The sequence below is a fragment of the Eleutherodactylus coqui genome, chromosome 11, assembly GCF_035609145.1.
Source record: "Eleutherodactylus coqui strain aEleCoq1 chromosome 11, aEleCoq1.hap1, whole genome shotgun sequence".
In the NCBI taxonomy this organism is placed as follows: Eukaryota; Metazoa; Chordata; class Amphibia; order Anura; family Eleutherodactylidae; genus Eleutherodactylus; species Eleutherodactylus coqui.
This window is the reverse complement of record NC_089847.1, coordinates 36,324,788-36,331,943: the sequence shown is the minus strand read 5'-3', so window position 1 is coordinate 36,331,943 and position 7,156 is coordinate 36,324,788.

The window sequence follows — 7,156 nt, the reverse complement described above, 5'->3', positions numbered from 1 at the left end:
AAAAGCAAGGAATAACCCTTTAATTGCCAACATATTCCTTACATATACTTTTGATGTATATATTCTATATATATTGATATTTTATCAATGGCAGCTTGAACAAGGTAGTAAATGGTTGGCTATCAGTTCCATGGAAATAGAGCCGTGCTCACACATTAGCAGTATAACTCAATTCACAAGGGAGCTAGGGGACTGCCATTCTCGTGATCACTGGAGGTCGCGGTGGTCGGTCTCCCAGCCTCGTACATTTATCTCCTAGTTTTCCTGGTGGTTTAAAGTAGAAGAAAGGGTTCAAATGTATTTCCCTTCACACTGTGAGGTGCCCCTAAGTGGTTTAGGGAGTTTTGACCAAAGGGATTATATGTTGCACAGGGCTTCTGTGGGTTCAGCTATTTCCAGTTCAGCAACAGAACTACCCTGCACTTCTTTTAATGTTTTTATGGGATCAGTTGAGAAATGTTAAGATAAAGTAACTTTTAAAAAGATTGAAATGCTTTAGTATGGAAAACTAATTTGAACTAAACGTCTTATATATAATGTTTATGGCCATCGCTACCACCCCAGCTGAGGCCATGCGGACACACAACTGGGTACATAGAAGTGTCGGACAAAGCCTTAGAGCTCTCCTTACTGCTACATATCAAGTTCAGTTCTGGTTCCAGGGCCCTTAAAGGGGTTCTACCAAGATTATAACGTATCCCCTATACACAGGATGAGGGAATAAGTGTTTAATCAGTGAAGATCCAGTTGCTAGTACACCTACCAATGAGGAGAATTGGGGTCCTTTGTTTCTCATGGATGAATGGAGTGGCGGTCAAGCATACACATTGCTTCTTCTATCATCCCTATGGAACTGCCAGAGATAGCGAGCATGCGTGCTGGGGAAGAGCTGTATCATGGGATTGATTGCCTAGTGGTGGCCTAATTTAGGGGTGTGGCCACTATTGGGGATTGTAGGACAATCAGGCACCTATAAAACAACATAGTCTACAGGGGCTCCTGTGAAGTAAGCAGGAACAGAGTAGAGGAGAACAAACAGTCTTTCCTGTATTATAAGCTTGCAACGTGTGGCAAATATTCAGTTTGTTGCACTTACCCTGCATTTACATACTTTACAAAGGCCCTACCTGGCACCTGGAGCACATTTCCCCTCTTATCCCTCATTTACATAACTCACCAAGGCTTCCCCTGGCACCTCGGGTACATGCCCTCTCTCATCCCTCCTTTACATACCTCACCAAGGCCCCCTGGCACCTGGGGTACATGCCCTCTCTCATTCCTTATTTACATACCTCCCCAAGCCCCCGTGGCACCTGGGGCACATGCCCTTTCTCATCCCTCATTTACATATCTCACCAAGGCCCCCCCTAGCACCTGGGGCACATGCCCCCTCTGATCCCTCCCTGACCTCCGTCTAGCTACAACTTTGCTGCAAACAACCATTTTCTCACCCATATGTATTTGGATTCAATTCCATAAATTTAAGAAATGGTTTATTTAGAAAGTATTGTCTAAAATCAGCCTTCACCAGAAATTAAACACCAGAAAATAAATTCTCGCATGCTTCAAATTAAACTTAAGAGAAGTGTCAATTATAAAAGACTTTATTTATTTAAGGTTTTCAACATTTTAGTGTTATGGCTTCCCTAAGGCTGCAGATCCAGAAGAAGGCGAAAAATCCCTCGACACTTTTAGCCAATTTATGTCACAGGGAAAAAATTCCTTCATGACCCCGGGAAAAGGCGATCAGTCCTAGAACCCTGGATCAGAGCCGCTGATGATAGTGTGATGGTGGTGCGCATTGTACTTGTAGAGCTGGGGGGCGCGCTGTGTGGGTGTCCGAATGAAGTTGCTGGGTGGGTGTGCAGCTAGTAGACGCTGTGTGGCTGCATGCAGGGTGAGTGCGCTGTGTGGCGGGGTGCAGGGTGAGTGCGCTGTGTGGCGGGGTGCAGGGTGAGTGCGCTGTGTGGCGGGGTGCAGGGTGAGTGCGCTGTGTGGCGGGGTGTCGGTGAGTGCGCTGTGTGGCTGAGTGCAGGGTGAGTGCAGAAATTGAAGTTGCGCGGCTGGGTGCAGGGTGGGGACGTTCTGTGGCGGGGTGCAGGGTGGGGGCACTGTATGGCGGGGTGCTGAGTGGGGGCGCTGTGTGACTGGGAACAGGGTAATAGTGCTGTGTGACGGGGTGCAGGGTGGGGATGCTTCACAGCGGGGCGCAGGGTGACGGTGCTGTGTGACTGCGCCCCTTATCGTCAGAGGAAATAATCATTTGCTGTTCCAGTGGATGAATGAGCGATCCTGGTTGTCAGGTCATGGTCACATGATCAGTACTTCCAGAATTACAGCCTTCATTCATTCAGAATTTTTGTTGCAGCAAATGGATAATGCTTGCTTCATTGCAGCATCTCTCTGTAGAGCTGTGGGGCGCTGTGTGGCTGGGCGCAGAGTGGGGATGTTGTGTCGGTGAGGTGCAGGGTGAGGGCGCTGTGTGGCTGCGTGCAGGGTGATAGTGCTGTATGTCTGCGTGCAGGGTGAGGGTGCTGTATGTCTGCGTGCAGGGTGAGGGCGCTGTATGGCAGAGTGCAGGGTGGCGACACTGTGTGATTGGGCCCCCCTTATCGTCAGAGGGAAGAATCCTTTGCTGCCCCAGTGGATGAATGAGCGATCCTGGTTGTCAGGTCATGGTCACATGATCAGTACTTCCAGAATTACAGCCTTCATTCATTCAGAATTTTTGTTGCAGCAAATGGATAATGCTTGCATCATTGCAGCATCTCTCTGTAGAGCTGGGGGGCGCTGTGTGGCTGGGCGCAGAGTGGGGGTGTTGTGTGGCGAGGTGCAGGGTGAGGGCGCTGTGTGGCTGCGTGCAGGGTGAGGGTGCTTTATGTCTGCGTGCAGGGTGAGGGCGCTGTATGTCTGCATGCAGGGTGAGGGCGCTGTATGTCTGCGTGCAGGGTGAGGGCGCTGTATGTCTGCGTGCAGGGTGAAAGCGCTGAAGGAAAGGGTGCAGGGTGGCGACGCTGTGTGATTGCGCCCCCCCTTATCGTCAGAGGGAAGAATCATTTGCTGCTCCAGTGGATGAATGAGCGATCCTGGTTGTCAGGTCATGGTCACATGATCAGTACTTCCAGGATTACAGCCTTCATTCATTCAGAATTTTTGTTGCAGCAAATGGATAATGCTTGCATCATTGCAGCATTTCTCTGGAGAGCTGGGGGGCGCTGTGTGCAAGAGTGGGGATGTAGTGTGGCGAGGTGCAGGGTGAGGGCGCTGTGTGGCTGCGTGCAGGGTAAGGGCGGTTCATGGCGGGGTGCAGGGTGGCGACGCTGTGTGATTGCGCCCCCCTTATCGTCAGAGGGAAGAATCATTTGCTGCTCCAGTGGATGAATGAGCGATCCTGGTTGTCAGGTCATGGTCACATGATCAGTACTTCAAGGATTACAGCCTTCATTCATTCAGAATTTTTGTTGCAGCAAATGGATAATGCTTGCTTAATTGCAGCATCTCCCTTTAGAGCTGGGGGGCGCTGTGTGGCTGGGCGCAGAGTGGGGGTGTTGTGTGGCGAGGTGCAGGGTGAGGGCGCTGTGTGGCTGCGTGCAGGGTGAGGGTGCTGTATGTCTGCGTGCAGGGTGAGGGCGCTGTATGTCTGCGTGCAGGGTGAGGGCGCTGTATGTCTGCGTGCAGGGTGAGGGCGCTGTATGTCTGCGTGCAGGGTGAGGGCGCTGTATGTCTGCGTGCAGGGTGAGGGCGCTGTATAGCGGGGTGCAGGGTGGCGACGCTGTGTGATTGCGCCCCCCTTATCGTCAGAGGGAAGAATCATTTGCTGCTCCAGTGGATGAATGAGCGATCCTGGTTGTCAGGTCATGGTCACATGATCAGTACTTCCAGGATTACAGCCTTCATTCATTCAGAATTTTTGTTGCAGCAAATGGATAATGCTTGCTTCATTGCAGCATCTCTCTTTAGAGCTGGGGGGCGCTGTGTGGCTGGGCGCAGAGTGGGGGTGTTGTGTGGCGAGGTGCAGGGTGAGGGCGCTGTGTGGCTGCGTGCAGGGTGAGGGTGCTGTATGTCTGCGTGCAGGGTGAGGGCGCTGTATGTCTGCGTGCAGGGTGAGGGCGCTGTATGTCTGCGTGCAGGGTGAGGGCGCTGTATGTCTGCGTGCAGGGTGAGGGCGCTGTATAGCGGGGTGCAGGGTGGCGACGCTGTGTGATTGCGCCCCCCCCTTATCGTCAGAGGGAAGAATCATTTGCTGCTCCAGTGGATGAATGAGCGATCCTGGTTGTCAGGTCATGGTCACATGATCAGTACTTCCAGGATTACAGCCTTCATTCATTCAGAATTTTTGTTGCAGCAAATGGATAATGCTTGCTTCATTGCAGCATCTCTCTTTAGAGCTGGGGGGCGCTGTGTGGCTGGGCGCAGAGTGGGGGTGTTGTGTGGCGAGGTGCAGGGTGAGGGCGCTGTGTGGCTGCGTGCAGGGTGAGGGTGCTGTATGTCTGCGTGCAGGGTGAGGGCGCTGTATGTCTGCGTGCAGGGTGAGGGCGCTGTATGTCTGCGTGCAGGGTGAGGGCGCTGTATGTCTGCGTGCAGGGTGAGGGCGCTGTATAGCGGGGTGCAGGGTGGCGACGCTGTGTGATTGCGCCCCCCTTATCGTCAGAGAGAAGAATCATTTGCTGCTCCAGTGGATGAATGAGCGATCCTGGTTGTCAGGTCATGGTCACATGATCAGTACTTCCAGGATTACAGCCTTCATTCATTCAGAATTTTTGTTGCAGCAAATGGATAATGCTTGCATCATTGCAGCATCTCTCTGGAGAGCTGGGGGGCGCTGTGTGGCTGTGCGCAAGAGTGGGGATGTAGTGTGGCGAGGTGCAGGGTGAGGGCGCTGTGTGGCTGCGTGCAGGGTAAGGGCGGTTCATGGCGGGGTGCAGGGTGGCGACGCTGTGTGATTGCGCCCCCCTTATCGTCAGAGGGAAGAATCATTTGCTGCTCCAGTGGATGAATGAGCGATCCTGGTTGTCAGGTCATGGTCACATGATCAGTACTTCCAGGATTACAGCCTTCATTCATTCAGAATTTTTGTTGCAGCAAATGGATAATGCTTGCTTCATTGCAGCATTTCTCTTTAGAGCTGGGGGGCGCTGTGTGGCTGGGCGCAGAGTGGGGGTGTTGTGTGGCGAGGTGCAGGGTGAGGGCGCTGTGTGGCTGCGTGCAGGGTGAGGGTGCTGTATGTCTGCGTGCAGGGTGAGGGCGCTGTATGTCTGCATGCAGGGTGAGGGCGCTGTATGTCTGCATGCAGGGTGAGGGCGCTGTATGTCTGCGTGCCGGGTGAGGGCGCTGTATGTCTGCGTGCAGGGTGAGGGCGCTGTATAGCGGGGTGCAGGGTGGCGACGCTGTGTGATTGCTCCCCCCTTATCGTCAGAGGGAAGAATCATTTGCTGCTCCAGTGGATGAATGAGCGATCCTGGTTGTCAGGTCATGGTCACATGATCAGTACTTCCAGGATTACAGCCTTCATTCATTCAGAATTTTTGTTGCAGCAAATGGATAATGCTTGCTTCATTGCAGCATCTCTCTTTAGAGCTGGGGGGCGCTGTGTGGCTGGGCGCAGAGTGGGGGTGTTGTGTGGCGAGGTGCAGGGTGAGGGCGCTGTGTGGCTGCGTGCAGGGTGAGGGTGCTGTATGTCTGCGTGCAGAATGAGGGCGCTGTATGTCTGCGTGCAGGGTGAGGGCGCTGTATGTCTGCGTGCAGGGTGAGGGCGCTGTATGTCTGCGTACAAGGTGAGGGCGCTGTATGTCTGCGTGCAGGGTGAGGGCGCTGTATAGCGGGGTGCAGGGTGGCGACGCTGTGTGATTGCGCCCCCCTTATCGTCAGAGGGAAGAATCTTTTGCTGCTCCAGTGGATGAATGAGCGATCCTGGTTGTCAGGTCATGGTCACATGATCAGTACTTCCAGGATTACAGCCTTCATTCATTCAGAATTTTTGTTGCAGCAAATGGATAATGCTTGCATCATTGCAGCATCTCTCTGGAGAGCTGGGGGGCTCTGTGTGGCTGTGCGCAAGAGTGGGGATGTAGTGTGGCGAGGTGCAGGGTGAGGGCGCTGTGTGGCTGCGTGCAGGGTAAGGGCGGTTCATGGCGGGGTGCAGGGTGGCGACGCTGTGTGATTGCGCCCCCCTTATCGTCAGAGGGAAGAATCTTTTGCTGCTCCAGTGGATGAATGAGCGATCCTGGTTGTCAGGTCATGGTCACATGATCAGTACTTCCAGGATTACAGCCTTCATTCATTCAGAATTTTTGTTGCAGCAAATGGATAATGCTTGCTTCATTGCAGCATCTCTCTTTAGAGCTGCGGGGCGCTGTGTGGCTGGGCGCAGAGTGGGGGTGTTGTGTGGCGAGGTGCAGGGTGAGGGCGCTGTGTGGCTGCGTGCAGGGTGAGGGTGCTGTATGTCTGCGTGCAGGGTGAGGGCGCTGTATGTCTGCGTGCAGGGTGAGGGCGCTGTATGTCTGCGTGCAGGGTGAGGGCGCTGTATGTCTGCGTGCAGGGTGAGGGCGCTGTATAGCGGGGTGCAGGGTGGCGACGCTGTGTGATTGCGCCCCCCTTATCGTCAGAGAGAAGAATCATTTGCTGCTCCAGTGGATGAATGAGCGATCCTGGTTGTCAGGTCATCGTCACATGATCAGTACTTCCAGGATTACAGCCTTCATTCATTCAGAATTTTTGTTGCAGCAAATGGATAATGCTTGCATCATTGCAGCATCTCTCTGGAGAGCTGGGGGGCGCTGTGTGGCTGTGCGCAAGAGTGGGGATGTAGTGTGGCGAGGTGCAGGGTGAGGGCGCTGTGTGGCTGCGTGCAGGGTAAGGGCGGTTCATGGCGGGGTGCAGGGTGGCGACGCTGTGTGATTGCGCCCCGCTTATCGTCAGAGGGAAGAATCATTTGCTGCTCCAGTGGATGAATGAGCGATCCTGGTTGTCAGGTCATGGTCACATGATCAGTACTTCCAGGATTACAGCCTTCATTCATTCAGAATTTTTGTTGCAGCAAATGGATAATGCTTGCTTCATTGCAGCATTTCTCTTTAGAGCTGGGGGGCGCTGTGTGGCTGGGCGCAGAGTGGGGGTGTTGTGTGGCGAGGTGCAGGGTGAGGGCGCTGTGTGGCTG